The sequence below is a fragment of the Bufo bufo genome, chromosome 5 (assembly GCF_905171765.1).
Source record: "Bufo bufo chromosome 5, aBufBuf1.1, whole genome shotgun sequence".
Classification (NCBI taxonomy): Eukaryota; Metazoa; Chordata; class Amphibia; order Anura; family Bufonidae; genus Bufo; species Bufo bufo.
Window position 1 is genome coordinate 466922580 of NC_053393.1, and position 25926 is coordinate 466948505.

Below are 25926 nucleotides of genomic sequence, written 5' to 3' on the forward strand. Positions count from 1 at the left end.
AGTCAAATCATTTTCTGTTCCGCAGCACAAAAGAATGTTCAGCTGATCAAATCTCTATTGGCAGAGTGTACCAGCCGTCCTCCCTCCGCACGCAGTGTACTGCATGCCTGGGGGGAAATGGTTGCGCTGTGACATAATGAACACTGCTTTCAGAATAATCGTGGGTTTTGTCTATTTTACGCACTTATGTAGAATACTGGTGAGATCCTTGCAGCACAATTTATAAACTGAGAGAAAATGCTAATTTAAGTGACATTTACAAAAATATAGAAATTACGTTTAATGATCAGTTTACACATAAAGCTGCATTAGCAGTTATTTCTCTGTTAGCCCTTGGTCCAATGCGATCCCAGCAATGTATATTTATGGTGAAGGTATCATGGGGATATAGAAGATGACGGCCATCACCCTGCAACAATGACTGGGATTGGAGCAATAGCATTCACAGCATCAGAAAGGGTGGGGGTCACTTTGCTCCATGATCATCAGCTCCAGCAAAAGCACATCCTGGGGCTGATGGACCTAAAGGGGTTATGCCCCCCGACTACCACCACCACACTTGGCCGGACCTGTAAAAGGAAGCTTACTTACCTGCTTCCTGGGGCTGGTTCCTCACTCCTTCTCCTTCACCCTGCCTGCGATGCTCTTCTAGGCTCCCTCACTAAAAACATCTGGTTTGACACCCCTGCAGCCAATCACTGGACGCGGCAATGACCAGAACGCCTTGCGTCATGTGAACATTTGTCATGACACAAGGGAAGGTCACCGCCACAGCCAGTGATTAGCTGCAGACGACGTCAAACTGGCTGTTTGAGGGAGCCTAGAAGAGCATCGCAGACCAGGAGAAGAAGGAGCGGGGAGCCAGCACCAAGAAGCAGATAAGTAAGCTTCCCTTTACAGGTCTAGCCAAATGGGGCAGTTTGCCAAAAACTTCCCCAATTCTTGCACAACCCCTTTAAAGAGGAGCCTTGGACCTAACAAAGTCCACCAGAACTGTCCTAAAAAAATCCTAGTTAGGACATAAATGAACCATGCGCTAACGCTGCCTGTGCATTTTATGTGTAATACATATGTATTCCAATGCATTATAATAAAATAAAATTCAGAAGTAACTGTTCCTTGTAGGACAAACACTACAATGTAATGTTCAATTTACATCGACTGATGTTACAGTTGGGAACAAACCGTTCATCAGCGGTCATTGCCTGATCATCAGAGGTGAAAGCTGCGTTTACATGCAGCCGTCACCTCCTATGTATGGTGACTAGCAATGGCTACAGCTATCCTTCACCCCCATGCAGGATCATTGCTTCTGGTCAGAATATTCCGGAGAGATAGGCTGCACAGAAACAATTAATTTTGGTGCTGGCCAAAAGTAATGATCGACCTATGAACAAGCGTTTCCTAATTCATCAGATGATTGTTGGCACCTTCACACAGGCCGATAATCAGGAACAAGCCTTTCTACAAATGCTCATCCCCAATTATTGGCTCGATTATTAGTCCAGGACTAGTTAGTTAAAAGCAACACACAAAAAGTAAACTGAATAAGGATTTTATTTAAATAAAATTACTTTTTATCAAAATAAAAAATACATATTGATAAAACCAGTTAAATATATTTATGACATAATTTAAGATGTTTGGAAAGTTATGAAAACAAAAAACAATGGCGGAACTGAATTTTTGGCACATTTAGATCTTACATTTTAGATACCAAAATTTATACAAGCCTGGAATGCACAAAATCAAGACATCATATAGCAATGTCAGTGAAAAAAATTGGAATGTAAATCAAAACAGAAATGTATGTGATGTCATGAAAGCCAAATGCATCCTTAAATCCTAAATCTATAACTGAATGAGCAAAAATAAAACGTGCATTTCTACAATTTCCTGAAAGAAGATCCTGAAAGAAATACTCTTCTCAGGTACTTAAAAAAATATTCTCTATGTTTTGACTGATCAAAAGGGGTGTGGTTTATACAGATGGGCGTGGCTTAGTCTTGTTTGATGTCAATTGCAGTTGGAGCAGTGGGGAGAATGCTACTACCCCCCAGCTGACAATGTTGAAGTTACACATGCAGTTTTGATGCAGTTGTCAGTCACAGAAATACTGTATGCATGGTGGTTTTCTTTTCCTTTGTTTCTGACCCTGGAAATTAAAAATACAACAGTATTAAAGGTTATAGACACCATCAGAGTCGTTTTTTACTTGTATTTTGGGCTAAAACATTTTCATTATGGTTTTTTTTATTAATTAAAAATGTTGCATCAATTGGATTCTGCAGCTTCTATGTTTCACAGTATACAGCAGCCACAGAAAACTGTGATAAATCTGATCTGTGCCCAAATCAAAGTTCAACATGACATATGCACGTACTAGTATATGTCAGGAATATACTGTACATCCAGTGCATGCATCGAGATTTTACTATATATACTGGACGTACACCATAAACAATTTCGTATTTTGGTGTCAGTTACAATCATTTTCATTCCATTCATTTCACTTCTTAAATAATCAGTTCTGAAATATTTGATTTCCACCAAACAGAATGTCATTTATGTGGGCATCTTTATTCTGGGTGGCTCCAACTTCTGACATACTGAAAGTCAGATAGTGTTAAAAGTACCGACAACTCCTCTTCATGTTTAGGTATTTGATTTGTCACTGATAATCCCAATTGTACAGCGCTGATCCATTCCACCGACATTCCTGTTACAGGGAATACTTTGCTATGTCAAATCTGCTTAGCTCTACAGACATGCAGAGCAGTGGCAGCTGGAATGGGTAGAATGTGTATTTACACCTATTTCATACTGGGAATAGTGCGAACAATAAAGCATTGATGGGGTTTTTTAATTCATGAAGTGTAATGTAATCCGATGTGTCTCCAGCTTTCCTTCCTGAGGAAGAGGGCTGGGTGCGACATGTAGGTGGTAAGTGGAACACTAGAGTTGATTAGGTCACATTAGCATTTAATGATCTCTCCTGGCTCCTACACAATAGATTATATTGTTCTCTTTCTGATGCTGAGGAAACCTGTAAGCCTGAAATGGCCAATCCTATCCAGGTCGCAAGAGGATTTTACCTTACCTAATAACTTTCACGCACTGTATTTTTTTAATAGACGGGAAAATAGCATTTTAGGTCTTTTAATAGGTGAGTATAAAAGTCATATAGTAAAGGCTCATGACTATGAAGCAGTAGAGGCTATGTTGGGCTCCAGTCGTATGTAAATGCTTCTAGAATCTACATATACCAAGTCCGATGGAACATGCCATGATTATCTATTTGGATATGTATATAATGAGAGAAAAACATCTGTATGAATAGTTACTGCAGCTCTGCTCCACCTACTTAAAGGGGTATTCCTATCTAAAATGTGTGGCATATTGCTAAGATATCCCCCAAATGTCAGATAGGTGTACAGCTATAGGCTATAAACCAGTTAAATGCTTTTTGGCTGCCTACAGCCACCACTAGGGGGTGCTTAGGAGCTTACAACATTCAATTACTTATATTGAATATGTAATAATAATAATAATAATACATATTAATGAAGTAAGTGCCTAACCCTCTTGCAGGCAGTTAGAATAGAATTATTTAAGAGGCATGCATGAGAATACAAAATGGTTATGTTTTATTGCATCATTCTTGTCCTTTGGCTGTACCAGGTATATTAGTTCAGCCACATTTAAAGGGGTTTCCTATATAAACATTTGTGGCATTTGTGGGACTTGCGCCTATCTTGAGAATGGGGCCACTGTCACTAGACTTCTAAAAAAAAATCGCTGAGAGCGCATTGGGTGATTTTTAGAACTTCTATGCCAGTGGAAGGGAGGGTGGCCACGCGTGTGCGACCGCTCTCCCCCTTCGCTTCGGAGGCCTTGTTCTCAAGTAGGAGTAGGATCCACACCTATCTGACATCTGTGACATATCCTAGTGATATGCCCCAAATGCCTACATAGGAAAACCCCTTTAAATGTGGCTGAACCAAAATACCAGGTACAGTTAATGGACAAGAATAGCCCAATAAAGCATACCCGTTTTGCATTCTCATGCAAGCCCCTTAATTCTATTTTGTCTGCAAGAGGGTTAGGAGCTTACTTCATGATAATGTACTTTTTCATTACATAAGTATTTGAATGCTGTAAGCTTCTAAGCTCCCCCTAGTGGTGGCTTGGGGCAGCCAAAACCATTTAACTAGTCTATAACTTATAGCATTTTAGATCTATTTAGATTTCTGAAATAGTGAAATAGTGTTTAGGTCTAGACGTGCACTTTAACCCTACGTTTACATTTGAAGTAAAGAGCATTAAACTATAATGCAGAGGAGACTTGTCAAGCATTTCTTCTTTTCCTCTTATTTTTTTCTTTCTTTAATGGTGAAGTATCCTCTACAGACACTCACTATATCTCAGAAAGTCTCCGCAGACTCCCTGGGGTGATCTTATTAAGTCATTGCATGCTACTTACTATAGCTCTGTTCATGCAGCAGCTGTTTCTGAACTCTATTAGATACAGGCCTAAAATGCTATAATATTGTGGGAAAATTAATCTGAAGGTTGTTCTTAAAGGGGACCTGTCACCATGAAAATACAGTGCAATCTACAGGCAGCAGGTTATAGACAAGGGGGAGGTGAGCAGATTGGTATATATTTTTGTGGGAAAACAGCATAATTTATTAATTTATAGCTTTGCTTATTTTGGGCTGAGGAGTCCATTGGGTGGTCCTACTCAACGTCATACAAGGAAGGCTGTCAATCAGTGAGTAGGACTACCCACTGGACTCCTAAGCCCTGAATGAGCAGAGATATATATTAATAAAATAAACATTTTAGTGCAACTTTTCTAACAAAACTATATAGCAATCTGACCAGCTGCTCTTGCTATGTAGCATACTGCTTGCAGAATTCAGTGTCACAGCTTCCCTTTATTTGGGGGGTGGTACTAGCTCTCCTTGGGGAGAGAACACCTAAATCGGCGTGAGGAGACTTATAGGTCATATATGCTCCTCTGGAATTCTGGGACGAAGGGGATGCAAATGAGCTCTTAACAGGCTGCCTTACATCTGGTGGCATTAGAGGCATAGATTGTTAACAGCTCATTTGTATCCCTTTCTTCCCAGGTTCCCTTTAGAAATGGGTTTCCTATTTCAGTTAATAGTCCAAGGAAAAAATTGTTATTAGGACCAAATTGATTAACCTGTGGCATTGAGGAGATCCACTTCATTAGTGAATGGATTTCTGTTTTGCCATGTCCTGTATCTTAGTTCTTTATTCGATAATTTTGAATTTTCACAAAGTTTGAGAATAGTTGTTCACCAGCCTTAGGGAGAACACACGTAGCAAGTGTTTACTTCGTGCACTTGTCTTGCAGCTGTTCCATGTTCTTCTTTACGGATATGAATTCTGCAGAACAGTGGAGATTGTCAGGCAGCTGGGCCAAGTCTTGGCTGCTGAACAGCTACAAACATCCAGATGTTGATTTCGGAGATGACTTGCATCACTTGGTTTCTCCTGGGTTTTCAAAATACAAAAAGAATTGTCTGTGTTTTACTTATTTTCTGGTGAAATATTCTGAATAATGCAAGATGCCTCTGCTGTATAAAGACTTATTAAAGGGAATTACCTATTGTTTAAGTCAACTTTTTCTGTTTGACATTTTTGAAGAATTTTTGGTAATGTTATATTACATTTTTCATATCACTATGTATAATTAAAAAATGAAACTAAAATCATGCACTATTATTCTAAAGTTGATCAAAATGAACGATTTCAACCAAAACAAACGTTCAAAATGAACGATTGTTTTAGGTAACTGGTGACAGACCACTTTTGCCTGAAAAGAAGTTGGCCACATGTCCTATTTTCATTCGATAATCAGCCGAAAGATCTTCTTTCCATGGAAGGCTTTTATTGCATGTGTATGGCCAGGTTGAACAACTGTAAAAGCCAATATGGACTTAAAGTGTATGGCTGTCTCTACGAAGCCATCGGTCACCAGATGTTTGTTACATATAGGTTTAAACAATAGGTGATATCATAGCTTATCTACTCAATCCTGACCAACTCTGTTTAATGTGTATGGCCACCTTAAAGAGGTTGTCCTTCCATTTATATTGATAAACTATAGTCAAGATAGGTCATCAGAATCTGGCGGGAGGCCAACACCCAGCACCTCTATAAATCAGTGGTGCTCCATGCGAGCGCTGCTTCCTGTTCATTACTCTGCCCGTCGAGTGTAATTACAAGTATTTGCTCCATTCACTTGAATAGAGTGCTTGTAATTACATTACATCACCGCTCCACGGTAGACGGCGCGTAGTGTAGTGAAGAGGAAGCAGAAACTCGCATGAAGCACCCCCTCCTTTTCTAACAGCTGATTGGCGGAGGTGCAGGGTGTTGGACCCTAGCCAATCGGATATTGATGACCTGTCCCGATGATAGGTCATCAATAGTGTTGAGCGAAATTTTGAAAAATTTGATAATTATTATTCTGGATTATTATTGTGGACAAGAATAGTCCCTTCTAATGATGGAAGTAAAAAAAAAAAGTAGTATCTGGATTTTGTGGTGTGCGAACCAAAAAACAGACATTGCTGTGTGCATGAAACCTAAATCTTATAAAAAAACACTGCTTTTACTCCATCAAGAAATCTGTTTCTGGTGTCCTGCATTGTTCTCTTCTGGTTCCTGTTACCTAAAGGACTTTGATCTTACACTTTCCTGGAAGACAATAGCTGCTGCAGGTTAATAGCTAACTACAGAAGCTCAGAGTAACGAGTGGTGTCGTGTGCCAAGCTGCTTCTATAAAGTGGACACCAGTGATTAACGAATTCCCAGGTAAAGGCAGCTTCGTCTAATGTACTCAGCCTAAGTAATACCTTATGTCGTATAATTTTCCTTTAAATTCTTTCAAAACGTATACTGTGAGTATTGTGTCATTCATCCTACCATTACACCCGTAACTATTTACCAGTAAAATTATTTTAATCTAGCATCAAATAGTCTACAAATTCAGAAATTTTGAAATATCTCAACCTTTTCTTCATCAGACAATGGGGAAGTGTCAGGAGGTCTCTATACACATTAGATGATCAGACAGTCCAGCAAAAAACGGCAGGTTTGGCTAACAATTATCTAATGTGTACAGTGACTTGTGAATATCCAGCGGGAGCCCTTCTGATTAGCGAGCTTCTGCAAAGAGTAGGCAACTCAGCACAGTGTATAACATAGCCACCCATTTAACTTATTTAGTTTATTGGGCAGCATATGATACCATATTTCTATTGCAGCGCCCACAGCAATCGCCTGATCACTAAAGGGTCTTTTGAACTGTGACTGGTAAATAACTTTACAATTTCCTTGCCAATCATGAACAGTTCACAAAATCTATAAATCATCCATAAAAGCAGCTGAATAGGTCATCAATATTGGACTCCCAGAAAATCCATTTAAAGGGATTATGCCAAGACTGATGTAAAGAAAATGAAAATCATATATCAAACAGCAAAGCAAACAGCTCGAGGAGTGTGTCTTTTCTGCTGCAGCTCTCCCCTACCACAGCTCAGGGAGTGTGTCTTTTCTGCTGCAGCTCTCCCCTACCACAGCTCAGGGAGTGTGTCCTTTCTGCTGCAGCTCTCCCCTACCACAGCTCAATGAATGTGTCTTTTCTGCTGCAGCTCTCCCCTATCATAGCTCAGGGAGTGTGTGTTTTCTGCTGCAGCTCTCCCCTACCACAGCTCAATGAGTGTGTCCTTTCTGCTGCAGCTCTCCCCTACCACAGCTCAATGAATGTGTCTTTTCTGCTGCAGCTCTCCCCTACCACAGCTCAGGGAGTGTGTCTTTTCTGCTGCAGCTCTCCCCTATCACAGCTCAGGGAGTGTGTCTTTTCTGCTGCAGCTCTCCCCTACCACAGCTCAATGAATGTGTCTTTTCTGCTGCAGCTCTCCCTTACCACAGCTCAGGGAGTGTGTCTTTTCTGCTGCAGCTCTCCCCTACCACAGCTCAATGAATGTGTCTTTTCTGCTGCAGCTCTCCCCTATCACAGCTCAGGGAGTGTGTCTTTTCTGCTGCAGCTCTCCCCTACCACAGCTCAATGAATGTGTCTTTTCTGCTGCAGCTCTCCCTTACCACAGCTCAGGGAGTGTGTCTTTTCTGCTGCAGCTCTCCCCTACCACAGCTCAGGGAGTGTGTCTTTTCTGCTGCAGCTCTCCCCTATCACAGCTCAGGGAGTGTGACTTTTCTGCGGCAGCTCTCCCCTACCACAGCTCAATGAATGTGTCTTTTCTGCTGCAGCTCTCCCTTACCACAGCTCAGGGAGTGTGTCTTTTCTGCTGCAGCTCTCCCCTACCACAGCTCAGGGAGTGTGTCTTTTCTGCTGCAGCTCTCCCCTACCACAGCTCAGGGAGTGTGACTTTTCTGCTGCAGCTCTCCCCTACCACAGCTCAATGAGTGTGTCTTTTCTGCTGCAGCTCCCCCCTACCACAGCTCAATGAATGTGTCTTTTCTGCTGCAGCTCTCCCTTACCACAGCTCAGGCAGTGTGTCTTTTCTGCTGCAGCTCTCCCCTACCACAGCTCAGGGAGTGTGTCTTTTCTGCTGCAGCTCTCGCCTACCACAGCTCAATGAATGTGTCTTTTCTGCTGCAGCTCTCCCCTACCACAACTCAGGCAGTGTGTCTTTTCTGCTGTAGCTCTCCCCTACCACAGCTCAGGCAGTGTGTCTCTTCTGCTGCAGCTCTCCCCTACCACAGCTCAGGCAGTGTGTCTTTTCTGCTGCAGCTCTCCCCTACCACAGCTCAGGGAGTGTGACTTTTCTGCTGCAGCTCTCCCCTACCACAGCTCAGGGAGTGTGTCTTTTCTGCTGCAGCTCTCCCCTACCACAGCTCAATGAATGTGTCTTTTCTGCTGCAGCTCTCCCCTATCACAGCTCAGGGAGTGTGTCTTTTCTGCTGCAGCTCTCCCCTACCACAGCTCAGGGAGTGTGTCTTTTCTGCTGCAGCTCTCCCCTACCACAGCTCAGGGAGTGTGTCTTTTCTGCTGCAGCTCTCCCCTATCACAGCTCAGGGAGTGTGTCTTTTCTGCTGCAGCTCTCCCTATCACAGCTCAGGGAGTGTGTCTTTTCTGCTGCAGCTCTCCCCTGCCACAGCTCAGGCAGTGTGTCTTTTCTGCTGTAGCTCTCCCCTACCACAGCTCAGGGAGTGTGTCTTTTCTGCTGCCGCTCTCCCCTACCACAGCTCAGGCAGTGTGTCTTTTCTGCTGCAGCTCTCCCCTACCACAGCTCAGGCAGTGTGTCTTTTCTGCTGCAGCTCTCCCCTACCACAGCTCAGGCAGTGTGTCTTTTCTGCTGCAGCTCTCCCCTACCACAGCTCAGGGAGTGTGTCTTTTCTGCTGCAGCTCTCCCCTACCACAGCTCAGGGAGTGTGTCTTTTCTGCTGCAGCTCTCCCCTACCACAGCTCAATGAATGTGTCTTTTCTGCTGCAGCTCTCCCCTATCACAGCTCAGGGAGTGTGTCTTTTCTGCTGCAGCTCTCCCCTATCACAGCTCAGGGAGTGTGTCTTTTCTGCTGCCGCTCTCCCCTACCACAGCTCAGGCAGTGTGTCTTTTCTGCTGCAGCTCTCCCCTACCACAGCTCAGGCAGTGTGTCTTTTCTGCTGCAGCTCTCCCCTATCACAGCTCAGGGAGTGTGTCTTTTCTGCTGCAGCTCTCCCCTACCACAGCTCAATGAATGTGTCTTTTCTGCTGCAGCTCTCCCTTACCACAGCTCAGGGAGTGTGTCTTTTCTGCTGCAGCTCTCCCCTACCACAGCTCAATGAATGTGTCTTTTCTGCTGCAGCTCTCCCTTACCACAGCTCAGGGAGTGTGTCTTTTCTGCTGCAGCTCTCCCCTATCACAGCTCAGGGAGTGTGTCTTTTCTGCTGCAGCTCTCCCCTACCACAGCTCAATGAATGTGTCTTTTCTGCTGCAGCTCTCCCTTACCACAGCTCAGGGAGTGTGTCTTTTCTGCTGCAGCTCTCCCCTACCACAGCTCAGGGAGTGTGTCTTTTCTGCTGCAGCTCTCCCCTATCACAGCTCAGGGAGTGTGACTTTTCTGCGGCAGCTCTCCCCTACCACAGCTCAATGAATGTGTCTTTTCTGCTGCAGCTCTCCCTTACCACAGCTCAGGGAGTGTGTCTTTTCTGCTGCAGCTCTCCCCTACCACAGCTCAGGGAGTGTGTCTTTTCTGCTGCAGCTCTCCCCTACCACAGCTCAGGGAGTGTGACTTTTCTGCTGCAGCTCTCCCCTACCACAGCTCAATGAGTGTGTCTTTTCTGCTGCAGCTCCCCCCTACCACAGCTCAATGAATGTGTCTTTTCTGCTGCAGCTCTCCCTTACCACAGCTCAGGGAGTGTGTCTTTTCTGCTTCAGCTCTCCCCTACCACAGCTCAGGGAGTGTGTCTTTTCTGCTGCAGCTCTCCCCTACCACAGCTCAATGAGTGTGTCTTTTCTGCTGCAGCTCTCCCCTACCACAGCTCAATGAATGTGTCTTTTCTGCTGCAGCTCTCCCCTACCACAACTCAGGCAGTGTGTCTTTTCTGCTGTAGCTCTCCCCTACCACAGCTCAGGCAGTGTGTCTTTTCTGCTGCAGCTCTCCCCTACCACAGCTCAGGCAGTGTGTCTTTTCTGCTGCAGCTCTCCCCTACCACAGCTCAGGGAGTGTGACTTTTCTGCTGCAGCTCTCCCCTACCACAGCTCAGGGAGTGTGTCTTTTCTGCTGCAGCTCTCCCCTACCACAGCTCAATGAATGTGTCTTTTCTGCTGCAGCTCTCCCCTATCACAGCTCAGGGAGTGTGTCTTTTCTGCTGCAGCTCTCCCCTATCACAGCTCAGGGAGTGTGTCTTTTCTGCTGCAGCTCTCCCCTACCACAGCTCAGGGAGTGTGTCTTTTCTGCTGCAGCTCTCCCCTACCACAGCTCAGGGAGTGTGTCTTTTCTGCTGCAGCTCTCCCCTATCACAGCTCAGGGAGTGTGTCTTTTCTGCTGCAGCTCTCCCCTGCCACAGCTCAGGCAGTGTGTCTTTTCTGCTGTAGCTCTCCCCTACCACAGCTCAGGGAGTGTGTCTTTTCTGCTGCCGCTCTCCCCTACCACAGCTCAGGCAGTGTGTCTTTTCTGCTGCAGCTCTCCCCTACCACAGCTCAGGCAGTGTGTCTTTTCTGCTGCAGCTCTCCCCTACCACAGCTCAGGCAGTGTGTCTTTTCTGCTGCAGCTCTCCCCTACCACAGCTCAGGGAGTGTGACTTTTCTGCTGCAGCTCTCCCCTACCACAGCTCAGGGAGTGTGTCTTTTCTGCTGCAGCTCTCCCCTACCACAGCTCAATGAATGTGTCTTTTCTGCTGCAGCTCTCCCCTATCACAGCTCAGGGAGTGTGTCTTTTCTGCTGCAGCTCTCCCCTATCACAGCTCAGGGAGTGTGTCTTTTCTGCTGCAGCTCTCCCCTACCACAGCTCAGGGAGTGTGTCTTTTCTGCTGCAGCTCTCCCCTACCACAGCTCAGGGAGTGTGTCTTTTCTGCTGCAGCTCTCCCTATCACAGCTCAGGGAGTGTGTCTTTTCTGCTGCAGCTCTCCCCTGCCACAGCTCAGGCAGTGTGTCTTTTCTGCTGTAGCTCTCCCCTACCACAGCTCAGGGAGTGTGTCTTTTCTGCTGCCGCTCTCCCCTACCACAGCTCAGGCAGTGTGTCTTTTCTGCTGCAGCTCTCCCCTACCACAGCTCAGGCAGTGTGTCTTTTCTGCTGCAGCTCTCCCCTACCACAGCTCAGGGAGTGTGACTTTTCTGCTGCAGCTCTCCCCTACCACAGCTCAATGAGTGTGTCTTTTCTGCTGCAGCTCTCCCCTACCACAGCTCAGGGAGTGTGTCTTTTCTGCTGCAGCTCTCCCCTACCACAGCTCAATGAATGTGTCTTTTCTGCTGCAGCTCTCCCCTATCACAGCTCAGGGAGGGTGTCTTTTCTGCTGCAGCTCTCCCCTATCACAGCTCAGGGAGTGTGTCTTTTCTGCTGCAGCTCTCCCCTATCACAGCTCAGGGAGTGTGTCTTTTCTGCTGCAGCTCTCCCTATCACAGCTCAGGGAGTGTGTCTTTTCTGCTGCAGCTCTCCCCTACCACAGCTCAGGCAGTGTGTCTTTTCTGCTGTAGCTCTCCCCTACCACAGCTCAGGCAGTGTGTATTTTCTGCTGCAGCTCTCCCCTACCACAGCTCAGGCAGTGTGTCTTTTCTGCTGCCGCTCTCCCCTACCACAGCTCAGGCAGTGTGTCTTTTTTGCTGCCGCTCTCCCCTACCACAGCTCAGGCAGTGTGTCTTTTCTGCTGCAGCTCTCCCCTACCACAGCTCAGGGAGTGTGTCTTTTCTGCTGAAGCTCTCCCCTACCACAGCTCAATGAATGTGTCTTTTCTGCTGCAGCTCTCCCCTGCCACAGCTCAGGCAGTGTGTCTTTTCTGCTGCAGCTCTCCCCTATCACAGCTCAGGGAGTGTGTCTTTTCTGCTGCAGCTCTCCCCTACCACAGCTCAGGGAGTGTGTCTTTTCTGCTGCAGCTCTCCCCTATCACAGCTCAGGGAGTGTGTCTTTTCTGCTGTAGCTCTCCCCTATCACAGCTCAGGGAGTGTGTCTTTTCTGCTGCAGCTCTCCCCTACCACAGCTCAGGGAGTGTGTCTTTTCTGCTGCAGCTCTCCCCTATCACAGCTCAGGAAGTGTGTCTTTTCTGCTGCAGCTCTCCCCTACCACAGCTCAGGCAGTGTGTCTTTTCTGCTGCAGCTCTCTCCTACCACAGCTCAGGGAGTGTGTCTTTTCTGCTGCAGCTCTCCCCTACCACAGCTCAATGAATGTGTCTTTTCTGCTGCAGCTCTCCCCTATCACAGCTCAGGGAGTGTGTCTTTTCTGCTGTAGCTCTCCCCTATCACAGCTCAGGGAGTGTGTCTTTTCTGCTGCAGCTCTCCCCTATCACAGCTCAGGGAGTGTGTCTTTTCTGCTGCAGCTCTCCCCTATCACAGCTCAGGGAGTGTGTCTTTTCTGCTGCAGCTCTCCCCTATCACAGCTCAGGGAGTGTGTCTTTTCTGCTGCAGCTCTCCCTTACCACAGCTCAATGAGTGTGTCTTTTCTGCTGCAGCTCTCCCCTACCACAGCTCAGGGAGTGTGTCTTTTCTGCTGCAGCTCTCCCTTACCACAGCTCAGGGAGTGTGTCTTTTCTGCTGCAGCTCTCTACCTGTAACTGTCACAGCTTCTAACAGTAGATATTTCTGGTGGCAGTTGAAGGATGGAACGGAGCATGTGCGACCATCTTAGTAGTTGGACGTGTATATAACCCTACAGATTAAAACCAGGAAGTGCCATTATAATTAATTAAAGAGAATATTTCATTTTTCTAACAGAAAGTAAATTACAAAAGTAACTAGATTTGCGTGCTCAATTAAATTAAAATAACATTTAATGGTGGCACAACCTCTTTACATTATTTTGTTTGTTTTTTATTAAAAGAATATCTAATTCTGAAATTCCATCCCTACCAGTGGCGTAACTAGAAAAGACTGGGCCCCTGAACAAATTTTTGAAAACCCCCCTCTCCAGCAACTTCTTCACAACCTTTATTCCTGTGGCTAGTCAAGATCACTCTCTCAGACCAGGCCCGGCAGCTGCTCCGTCCATTTCCTACCTATATACTGTATGTCATGTATACCGTCACTGTATATTATGTCATTGTATCATATTATTGAGGGGGCCCTGACAATAAAATCTTGGGTGGGTCCCTTCTGAGTTCGGGCCCCATAGTGGCCACTTCCCCTGCTTCCACTATAGCTACGTCCCTGGTCCTAACACAATCTTTCGATATTTCCAGTGATGTTTATTGTATGTATTATTGGCTGTTAGTAACAATTTATCCTTGAAAATTAAGATGTTTAGAAACTTCGTTTCTGCTTCTTCCAGCTCGTGTCAGTCACCAGACCCTTTACACGGCTGACAAGTGTGGCTTGACTTTAATTCAAAGATCACATAGGACTCAGGCAGAGAATGGAATGAGCTTATAGCAAAGGAATCCCTGGCATCACAAACTTCCTGACGTGGCAGCATGAACCTGAAATGTTAATGTGTTGATTCTTTTCCACAGCTACATGTGCTGGACGAGTTCTTGCCATAGGCTTGAGTCAAGTGACAGCTGTAGATTGTATCCATGTCGTTCCGAGTTCAACATTTTGCATGGAAAACAAGCCAAACAATGCTGGCATTAAGAAAAACATAGTCAGCCATAACCAAAGACTAGAAATCTGCTGTTAGTAAGGAATTTAGAAGCCTGGCAGCCATGCATAATGCTACTGAACAGTCTAGCAGAGAAATCTGGGATTGCTCTTTAAGCAGTTTGCTATATAATGCAGAGGCTGTAGGTGTTTTCCTCGCAGTCATCGTGCAGTTGTAGTGCATGTTTTGCACGGTGTATGCGCCTGCTGCTTCTCTGCCCAGCTGTTGGACACATTCAGGACTGTCATTTCCCTCATTCTGCTATGGAAGTAATAAACAGAATAACAATACTTGTTTGCATTCATTCATTTCTCTTCTATAGCACCAACATATTATCCTGAGGATAGTTCATCAATACGTAAATCCCGGAAAATCCCTTTAAGAGAGACGCTATACGGTCCAGTCTGCTAACATGAGTCTTCTGTGGCAATGAAGACTCCTGGAGAATCCCTTTAAGAGAGACGCTATACGGTCCAGTCTGCTAACATGAGTCTTCTGTGGCGATGAAGAATCCTGGAGAATCCCTCTAAGAGAGACGCTATACGGTCCAGTCTGCTAACATGAGTCTTCTGTGGCGATGAAGACTCCTGGAGAATCCCTTTAAGAGAGACTCTATACGGTCCAGTCTGCTAACATGAGTCTTCTGTGGCGATGAAGAATCCTGGAGAATCCCTTTAAGAGAGACGCTATACGGTCCAGTCTGCTAACATGAGTCTTCTGTGGCGATGAAGAATCCTGGAGAATCCCTCTAAGAGAGACGCTATACGGTCCTGTCTGCTAACATGAGTCTTCTGTGGCGATGAAGAATTCTGGAGAATCCCTCTAAGAGAGACGTTATACGGTCCAGTCTGCTAACATGAGTCTTCTGTGGCGATGAAGAATCCTGGAGAATCCCTCTAAGAGAGACGCTATACGGTCCAGTCTGCTAACATGAGTCTTCTGTGGCGATGAAGAATCCTGGAGAATCCCTCTAAGAGAGACGCTATACGGTCCAGTCTGCTAACATGAGTCTTCTGTGGCGATGAAGAATCCTGGAGAATCCCTCTAAGAGAGACTCTATACGGTCCAGTCTGCTAACATGAGTCTTCTGTGGCGATGAAGAATTCTGGAGAATCCCTCTAAGAGAGACGCTATACGGTCCAGTCTGCTAACATGAGTCTTCTGTGGCGATGAAGAATCCTGGAGAATCCCTCTAAGAGAGACGCTATACGGTCCAGTCTGCTAACATGAGTCTTCTGTGGCGATGAAGAATCCTGGAGAATCCCTCTAAGAGAGACGCTATACGGTCCAGTCTGCTAACATGAGTCTTCTGTGGCGATGAAGAATCCTGGAGAATCCCTCTAAGAGAGACGCTATACGGTCCAGTCTGCTAACATGAGTCTTCTGTGGCGATGAAGAATCCTGGAGAATCCCTCTAAGAGAGACGCTATACGGTCCAGTCTGCTAACATGAGTCTTCTGTGGCGATGAAGAATCCTGGAGAATCCCTCTAAGAGAGACGCTATACGGTCCAGTCTGCTAACATGAGTCTTCTGTGGCGATGAAGAATCCTGGAGAATCCCTTTAAGAGAGACGCTATACGGTCCAGTCTACTAACATGAGTCTTCTGTGGCGATGAAGAATCCTGGAGAATCCCTCTAAGAGAGACGCTATACGGTCCAGTCTGCTAACATGAGTCTTCTGTGGCGATGAAGAATCCTGGAGAATCCCTTTAAGAGAGACGCTATACGGTCCCGTCTGCTAACATGAGTCTTCTGTGGCGATGAAGAATGAAATGAGCTTGAAATCTTTTTATATTTTTTGCACACAATGTAAAACATCCTGATCACGTCTGCCTTTTGAGCTAATTATAATACAAGGACGCGAGCATACTTCTCCGATACATAGAATTGCTGTGTAAATTGCACCTTTGTGATTTCAGCATGGATCGGAGCTGGCAAACATCCACTTAAGCGCCCTTGTTGCAGATTAATAATAGGTCCAGTTCTGCTTTGGCTTGTTTTCTGTTGAAGAGCATAATTTTCGCCTTGAGAAATAGCTGCTGACTATTCATTATATATTACTATTTATTTTACTGCAGTAAACTGCTAATGTCTGGGAGAGAAGATATTCTTTACTAATGAATAGCGTTTATTTTCTCTTAAACGGACAATAAAATACGCACTGGAATGTTTATAGTGTAAGAACTGGCCTTACATGAATCATTCATTCCACTTATTTAAAGGGAATGTATTGCTGATAACTTATTTTACTAATTAAAACCACATAGTGAAACATGTTTTTTTCTCTAATTTTGAGCCTAATTTTTTTTATTGTTTTTTATTTTATTTTATGTTTTTGTATATGATTATGGGGGAAGCCATTTTGCCTGAGCTGATGTTATGCTTTACAGCAGCCACATGAGCTTTAGGGTATAATGGACAAGAGATGCTCACTGATGTCTCTGCTGGGAGAGTGTTCAAGGCTCTGTGACCTGTGTACAGTCGTGGCCAAAAGTTTTCAGAATGACAAAAATATTAGTTTTCACAAAGTTTGCTGCTAAACTGCTTTTAGATCTTTGTTTCAGTTGTTTCTCTGATGTAGTGAAATATAATTACACGCACTTCATACGTTTCAAAGGCTTTTATCGACCATTACATGACATTTATGCAAAGAGTCAGTATTTGCAGTGTTGGCCCTTCTTTTTCAGGACCTCTGCAATTCGACTGGGCATGCTCTCAATCAACTTCTGGGCCAATTCCTGACTGATAGCAACCCATTCTTTCATAATCACTTCTTGGAGTTTGTCAGAATTAGTGGGTTTTTGTTTGTCCACCCACCTCTTGAGGATTGACCACAAGTTCTCAATAGGATTAAGATCTGGGGAGTTTCCAGGCCATGGACCCAAAATGTCAACATTTTGGTCCCCGAGCCACTTAGTTATCACTTTTGCCTTATGGCACGGTGCTCCATCGTGCTGGAAAATGAATTGTTCTTCACCAAATTGTTGTTGGATTGTTGGAAGAAGTTGCTGTTGGAGGGTGTTTTGGTATCATTCTTTATTCATGGCTGTGTTTCTGGGCAAAATTGTGAGTGAGCCCACTCCCATGGATGAGAAGCAACCCCACACATGAATGGTCTCAGGATGCTTTACTGTTGGCATGACACAGGACTGATGGTAGCGCTCACCTTTTCTTCTCCGGACAAGCCTTTTTCCAGATGCCCCAAACAATCAGAAAGAGGCTTCATCGGAGAATATGACTTTGCCCCAGTCCTCAGCAGTCCATTCACCATACTTTCTGCAGAAGATCAATCTGTCCCTGATGTTTTTTTTGGAGAGAAGTGACTTCTTTGCTGGCCTTCTTGACACCATGCCATCTTCCAAAAGTCTTCGCCTCACTGTGCGTGCAGATGCGCTCACACCTGCCAGCTGCCATTCCTGAGCAAGCTCTGCACTGGTGGCACTCCGATCCCGCAGCTGAATCCTCTTTAGGAGACGATCCTGGCGCTTGCTGGACTTTCTTGGACGCCCTGAAGCCTTCTTAACAAGAATTGAACCTCTTTCCTTGAAGTTCTTGATGATCCTATAAATTGTTGATTGAGGTGCAATCTTAGTAGCCACAATATCCTTGCCTGTGAAGCCATTTTTATGCAACACAATGATGGCTGCACGCGTTTCTTTGCAGGTCACCATGGTTAACAATGGAAGAACAATGATTTCAAACATCACCCTCCTTTTAACATGTCAAGTCTGCCATTTTAACCCAATCAGCCTGACATAATGATCACCAGCCTTGTGCTCGTCAACATTCTCACCTGAGTTAACAAGACGATTACTGAAATGATCTCAGCAGGTCCTTTAATGACAGCAATGAAATGCAGTGGAAAGGTTTTTTTTTGGGATTAAGTTAATTTTCATGGCAAAGAAGGACTATGCAATTCATCTGATCACTCTTCATAACATTCTGGAGTATATGCAAATTGCTATTATACAAACTTAAGCAGCAACTTTTCCAATTTCCAATATTTATGTAATTCTCAAAACTTTTGGCCACGACTGTAGAGGTCATTGTGCAGGGAGGGGGAATATATAAGCTGTGACCATCATCTGTTGTGAATAGTGTGATCCGGTGTTATCTATCCAGAGGTGTTCTCTTTCATTGTAATGATAATGAAATGACTGCTGAAAAGTTACATCTACAGAAGAGGAATTGTCAGGCTGTTATTAGGCTTTGTTTGTGATCAGAGTGAAAACGGCAGGACTTTAACTTGATGAAATTCTTTAAAAAAAAAAAATATATATATATATATTTTATATAAAAACAATAGATCATTTTCTGCAAAGACCAAGTACTGATCGTTCTTATTCTGCGCATGAATAATTCTTTTGTCTAATACCAAATACAACGCCTATAGTAAAATATAAAGTAAAATGTATCTCCAGTCCAGGAGACTCTGCTTGAAAGATAAATTCCACTTGCCAAGCCACTTTTATAGAATTCTCCCCTTACTGCAGTTTCTCCCTCATATTTGTCCTTCTTCTTCTTTGTCTGGCCTGCTTCTCCCCAGCTGTCACTGACTTCCAGTGTTGGCGACCACATTGTCTATACACCGGCAGAGATTGCCATACATTAAAACAGAACAGAGTATGACAAAGAAATATAATGCAGGTACAGGATGGGGCATAGGCCTATAGGTGCTATAATGTTGCCTGTGGGTAGGAGTGCACTGCAACTATCAAACAAATGCGGAAATTTGGAATCGTATTATATCGTATATTGTTTTATACCTTAGTAGCTTATCACATTTCCTAATTACAATAAGGTAACTGGCAGAGGTGAATGGAGAGGTGGCCATGCTTGCACAGTGCCCTCTCCATTCACTTCTATGAGAATTCCAGAAATAGACAGCTTTTTTGGAAATCCCATAGAAGTCAATAGAAAGCACCCTGTGCATGTGTGGTGTACTCTCCTTCAGTTTGGGGGCCCCATTCTAGTGATAGGTGCAGGTCCCAGAGGTCAGACCCGCACCTATCTGAGATTGGTGGCATATCCTAGTGATACGTCACCAATGTGTGAGATAGGCCAACCCCTTTAAGGTTTAACTGGTTATAAACACTTTCCGAGCACAAAGCTACGTGAAAATACAATGGAGGGTCATTAAAGAGGACCTGAAACCTCTCCCGACATGCTCCTAAAATAACCATTCTAGAGTTTTTTTTAATGACTTTATGGTGCCACTACACTCCTTATTTTTCCTACCAGAAGTTATGACAAATTACTAGTGGTGTGCAATGAAGGTACAGAAGGGTGTTATCATTGGGGGGGGGGGGGGTCCTGCCCAGTCTAACACTATCCAATCAGTGCTGCCAGTGTCTGAGTGTGCCCTCAACTGGTAACACCCATCTGGACCTTCACTGCAAACTGCTAGCAATTCATTCATAACTTCTAACAGGAATAATAAAGGAATGGCACAACATAGAGCCATAAGACTAGATGCTCCAGAATAGGTATTACACTGGGAATTCAAGTAGTTACAAGCAGGGCTTTTTTTCTGGCGGAACGCACCGGAACGGCGTTCCGCCACCTTTTGACATCGCAGCCTGCCATGCTCCAGTATGGCAGGCTGCGATGTATCAGCGGGGAGGGACTGGGAGGAGTTCACTGTGCTCCGGCCCCCCCGCTCCAGTACAGTTATAAAATGTGTAATTCAATTAATAATGATTCATGCTGCCCCCCTCAGTAGTATAACATTCAATATATCCTACTCACAGGGCTACTGTTATATCGTAATGCAGGCCGGCCGGGCAGACGAGCGGCAGCGTGACTGACTGACGTCAGGTGCCTGCCCGGCCTACTTTATGAATGAAGCAGGCGGCGCAGGCACGTGACGTCAGTCAGTCACGCTGCTGCTCGTCTGCCCGGCCGGCCTGCATTACGATATAACAGTAGCCGGCTGTGAGTAGGATATATTTAATGTTATACTACAGAGGGGGGCAGCATGAATCATTATTAATTGAATTACACATTTTATAACTGTACTGGAGCGGCAATGGGGGGTCTGTGGATGACACTGTTAAGGCGTGGGGGGGGGATCTGTGGATGGCACAGTTATGGGGTGGGGGGGTCTGTGGATTGCACTGTAATGGTGTGGGGGGGTCTGTGGATGGCGCTGTTAAGGGAGGGGTCTGTGGATGGCACTGTTATGGGGTGGGGGGGTCTGTGGATGGCACTGTTAAGGGGGGGGGTCTGTGGATGGCACTGTTATGGGGTTGGGGGGGGGTCTGTGGATGGCACTGTTATAGGATGGGGGGGGTCTGTGGATGGCACTGTTATAGGATGGGGGATCTGTGGATGCCATCCACAGATCCCCCATAACAGTGCCATCCCCAGATCCCCCATTAACAGTGCCATCCCCATCTGGGGAGTTTCTTTGCTGGGCTGGACTTTTATAGCCCCCCCAAATTTTACTTGCATCCCTATTCTCTAAAGGGCCAGTTTTAGGGGGCGGTCCTAGGGGTGGGTAGGGGAGGGGGGGGGGTGAGTTCCACCACCTTTTCTCTGAGAAAAAAAGCCCTGGTTACAAGAACAGACATGTCAGGTTATAGGTCCTCCTTCAGTAGGCAAAACATTGAAAGGTAAGGGTTGTAAGCTCTTGTGAGCAGGGACCCGACTCCTAGTGTTTCAGTTACTTTTGTTTTTTACATGAATCCTATAAAATTGTAAAGCTCTGCGGAATATGGTGGCACTATATAAATAAATATTATTAGGGGACAAAACAGACATTGACCATAAAACTTGAAGCATCAATGGAACCTTCTAAGGTAAGAATCAATTAGACCATTAGTTGGTTGCTGCAGCTCCGGCTCCCAGGAACCCTGGCATACAGCTGATTTTGCCCAGTGAAGCATAGAGGGCTTCAGAGCAGAGGCCCTTATAGACCAGGGATCAGCAACCTCCGGCACTCCAGCTGTTCTGAAACTACACCTCCCAGAATACTCCTTTCACTTCTATGGGAGGTACAAGTACAGCCAAGTAAGTGTGCATGCTGGGAGTTGTAGTTTCCCAGCAGCTGGAGTGCCGAAGGTTGCTGGTCCCTGTTGTAGAGCAACCACATGTTCTAAAACGCATATGAACAACGGGTTGTTGTAATGAGAACAACCTTCCTAAAGGATATTCCTACAGCATTTTACTCTTTTAAATGATATCCTTGGCAGATCAGTTGTTTGTTAGAGTGGAGGCAATTAAATACAGATTTAAATCCAAGCCAAATCTAGCTGTTTAGGTGAAGTGAAAGAAGATCCTGGTAATGTAGGTGAACATTGCTAATCTCTGCCACTAAAAGCTGTATGGAGGCCAAAGCCCGTTTTTTAGGGATCATAGGCATGCAGACTTCTGCTTCACTCAGCATACTAGAATATAAAAATTACCAGCACAATCAACTTATACCAAAAAATATATATTCATATGCTTGATACATAAAAATAAAAAAAAGGTTCATAAATGAAATTTACATTTTTGGAGCACCCAGAGAAATCTGCTGCATGTGGCAGAATCCCAATTAGTCCTATTATTCTCTACAAGCTAGAGGTTTGCGTTTTCTGGCACAGCGGCGGCTGTAGCATCAATGGTTAAAAGTGACTTGAGAAACACGGAGGCCCAGACACAGAGCGCTCTCCCTTGAATGTAGACACAATTTTGTCTGTAAAGATTACAAGCCATGACCGATTATCACCGCCAGACGTCAAACTGGGTTAATCTCTTCTTTTCCTCAGTGATTCTGTAATGAGAAGGCTGTGCCTTTTTTCACCCCGATGTGGCACTCTGTCCTTACAATCTGCTTTTACTTTTTTTTTTTTTTTTCAATCTATAAGTCCCATTATATCTACAGCGCAGATCTTATCCTATGGAGTTTCCACCTCCTTGACTGACATTTCAGTGGGGTGTCATGTTATGTAAAGTCATCTGTAACTTGCTAGGCAGGAGCCAGAAAATGTAATACTTGTGACACAGTGTTAATTATTGACAAGCCCTGGCTAAGTGCAGGTCTACGGTGCATGGCTTTGCTGATCTTTCCATGGAGAGACATTTAAAAATACCATATTACATGTAATACAAGAGGCTCATGTCCCAGTGCGGTCCGCTTTTTCTAAAGTGCCGCTAAATGTTTCCATTAGTTTTGATTTTCTCTCTGGTGTTTTTATATTTTTGACATTTCTTTTGGACCTGATATCACAAGGTCATGTTCACAAGTTGTGGCAGTGGGGTGACATGAAGCCACCAATAAAAAAAAAGGTTATTACAATTGTACTAAACTAAAGCAGCTCATATGGAAATCACAGTTTGAACATAAAGTTTTTAAAGGGGCTTTCCGGTTTCATAATGGGCTTTTTTTATATATGCCCAGAGTAACCCAATCCCCGTGACCCAGATTTACTAATGTGTCCGTGTCTAGAACCTGACAGAAAAGTGGCACAATTGGCACAATTTGGTGCAACTAGGGTTTCTACGTTTTTCCCAACTTACTCGAAAAAGGTTTGGGCTTTAATAGAAGGGGTAGGTCTTTATTGGAAAGTGGTCTGGCCTAAGATACAATGTTTTGCACCAAAATTGTAACTCAATTTTGGTGTAAAATTCTGTCTCAAAGTAAGGATGGATGTTTACATGAAGAACGTTCTGTTTTCATCTGCTTCCTGTTGGGCTTTCTAACCAAATTAGTTTTGGTGGCCGATTGCAGTGAATTGTCAGGTGGGAGGTCCCTAGGTGTCTTCAGCAATGATTCGACTGCAGAGGCATGCAGCCTGTTGATCTTATGTGAGGATGTGACGGGTAATGATGTTTTTCCTGTTTTCATAATTATGGCAAATCCAGGAGTGCAGGGGATGCAACAATAGCCATTTCACCTAGGCTGTTGTGCCTTAAGGGTCCCAAAAGCTCCTCTGCCACAAATTGGGGGGTTGCCACCTTTCCCAATAGTGATGAGCAGCATAGGCAATATTTGTATTTGCGATATAGCCTGAATTTTTTGCCTAATATTCGCCATAAATTCTAGAATTCGTGATCTCCATAATTTCTTGATTGTGAAAATCGACAATGTAATGTATTCGCAATAAAAAAATTAGCGATTAGAAAATTTGCGATCAACACTAGAAAGGGGTAGGCAACTTTCCTATTGGTTGCTAGGGATGTTGCTAAGCTCAGACAAAGACATTGCAGCCTTCTCATTGGCCCACAAGCAAGAAGCAGTGAGGGATCATGGGTACTGATGAAAAAAAAAAGTTGAATATTTGCGATTACGAAGACATAGCACTATATTCTCAAAGTGCCGATATTCGCGATAAAAATTCGCGATTAGAATATTCGTGAACACTATTTCCCAACAGAAAATACCAGCCAAGGGATGTGGCTTGGGGTGAGGACGTGGCTTAAATATTTTCCCTGTTGGGGACATTCCTGTGTATTTGGAAAAACAGTAGCTCCTCTTTCCTGATGAAGGGGGCTTCAGTACCCCCGAAACGCGTTGTCTTTTACCTGTTACAACTAATATACCTGTAATTAAGAAGAATTATTAATCCCAAGTTCTATTAGCATCTGATTTTTTTGCGCCTGAAAGAGGATCTACTGTTTTTCCATGTTGTTTTACTTGAAGGATTGGGCACTCTCTTCACCAAGAATCTACTCCTACGGCAGCATATCCGACCTCTGGTTCACAAATTCTCTACATGCCTACAATAAAGTTGTGCCTATTTATAGCACAACTTCATAAGGTGAGCCTTCAGCTTTTTGTCTGACTTCCTTTGATTACGGAACGTACTAGCCTATTTTGCGCTCTCTCTTGTGTCCAGTTTTTTTCTGGACACGCCCATTGCTTTTCTACTCCTGTGTATTTAACATTCATTAAGTCTCTATTTTAAAATTGTCTTTGCCAGGTATCGAACCCACTGCCTTTTAATTGTTTTCCTTCTGTAATCAACATTTTCTTGATTATTGTAATTTATTTTGTGCCATAACATTTTTTGCAATTGCTAAAAAAAATATAAAATGTCCTGGTGTATATAGAAATAAACTCCCATACAATGTCATGGTATATATAGAGATATCTATAGATTCCAGTACATTGTACATCTGAATAGTGATGAGCGGCATGGGCAATATTCGAATTCGCAATATTTTGCAAATATTTTGTAGAATATTTGTCATATATTCAAGATAATATTCTTGATTGCAAAAATTGACAATGTATTATTCGCATAATGCGTGCAAAATATCGGCGTGGGGTAAGCAACTTTTCTATTGGTTGCTAGGGATGTTGCTAAGCTGTTACAAAGCCTTCTCATTGGCCCACAAGCTAGAAGAGGGGAGGGATGATCACCTGAAATGTACTGTGTTAAATAAAAAAATAAAAAAATGAATATTCGTCATTACAAATATATAGCACTATATTCTAAATATTCGCAAATTCTCGAAGTGCCGATATTCGCAAAAAAAAAATCGCTTTTCAAATATTCACGCTAAAACACTACATCTGAATGCATAATATATGGGAAAAATAATACTGAGGTTTTTAGGCAGAAAAAATCTTCCATTTACTAGCACTGAGCTCTATAGCTCAATCTTTAGAGTTTTTGCCATCAATGCAGAAAGTTGTTAAGGTTGTTGGACCCAGGCATACTCTCAGCACTTGGGAATCCCCTCCATCAGGGTCATAGCACTGACTACATTTATGGACACAGAGCAGGGATTCCGTTGCAAAGCATAGAAAATACCAGGAAATCAATGGGCGGTAAAAAAAAAATAATAATACTGATACCGGCAGTCTGAGCAAAATATCAGCTAAGCCGATGGAATACAGGCCAGGTGGCAACCCTAGTTACATAAGAAGAGAGGTCCTACTACGCATTTTGGTTTGAGGCCTGGCTATGCCTTTAAAGGAAACCCATCACTTGATTTTCCTACCCTTAACTACCACACAGCATTTGTGTTATTATTATGTATAAAATGAACTTTTAATGCACACTATAGACATAAAAGGGGGGTGGTTCGGGTGAATAACATGCAGTTGTGCTGGCTTGCAATAATGTATCCCAGCCTACAAGGTGACTCTTCCCCTGTTTGATGCTTCACTTAAACCGCAAAAGTAATTACCATATAGTGCCCAGTGCTGAAAGTTCATTTTCGGACTGTTCATACAGGGACATGTTGAGGAAGCTATTGCACAGCGGTAGAACACTATGGTGGTGAGGAAAAATCAAGTGACAGGTTCACTTTAAGCAAATCTATATGTCATACACTGATATAGGGTGAGTGGATACGGCTTAGGGAACCAAATGTTGGTCATTGTTTGAAAAATTAGCAATTGCCAGTTGGAAAATTTTAACTCAACTGTGGTCAAATTGTGGCCAAAGGTACATGTGCATGGTACGATCATCTGAATTTGGGCAATCATTTCCCATTGTATTTTTTAATAAACTCACCCCCTGGTTGGCCAGTTTAGTCTGTCATGTTGGTGGTGGGATTGTTTGTGTGAACAATTCCATGGATGACTGGTTGGCAGCAAATTTTATATGTCGGGGATATATGTGCCTAGTTTCAATCATGACCTCTGTAAACCCTACTGCAATCCCACTGCACCCTATACATACTGTGATGTTATATAAATGCACCACTGACATTAAAGGAGA